This window comes from Elephantulus edwardii, unplaced genomic scaffold (assembly GCF_000299155.1).
Source record: "Elephantulus edwardii isolate Elephantulus edwardi_28Jun2011 unplaced genomic scaffold, EleEdw1.0 scaffold00107, whole genome shotgun sequence".
NCBI lineage: Eukaryota > Metazoa > Chordata > Mammalia > Macroscelidea > Macroscelididae > Elephantulus > Elephantulus edwardii.
Window position 1 is genome coordinate 9,354,964 of NW_006399857.1, and position 601 is coordinate 9,355,564.

Consider the following 601-nt stretch of genomic DNA (forward strand, 5'->3'; position numbering starts at 1 on the left):
AGTCCTCTCCAACTCACAGCAACCCTATGTACAAAAACTCAGAACCTTGCCCTATCTTGAGCCAGTCTTACTGTCTCCAACACATCTACTCCCATTACTCTAGTTACTGTGTCAACCCATGTCATCTGAGGTTTGCCTCTCCTATGCTATCCCTTTCCCTTTTAAGCATGATGTCTTTCTTCAAGGACAGGTCCCTCCTTGCTGCATATCCAATGTATGTGAAATGGAGCTTCAAAATACTTGACTCCAAGGATTCACCCTCCCCAAGACAGATATGCTCTGTTGGCAGGCGGTAGTATGTTCAATACTCTTCTCCAGCTCCATACCTCAAAGACATCTGTTCTTCTGTCATCCTCTCTCTGATGTAATAACATCCAGCTCTTCTGTCATCCAGCTCTCTGATGTATAACAAGTAATGTGAAGATCACTGCCTGAATTAGGAGCACTTTAGTCTTCAGACTCACATTGTTGTTCTTTAGCACTTTGGCGAGGTCCCTGACAGCAGATTTCCCCAATGCAATTTGTCTTCTGATTTCCTGACACCTGATGCCAAGAGTGCTAATTGTTGAACCAAGCGAGCTAAAATTGTTAACAACTTCAA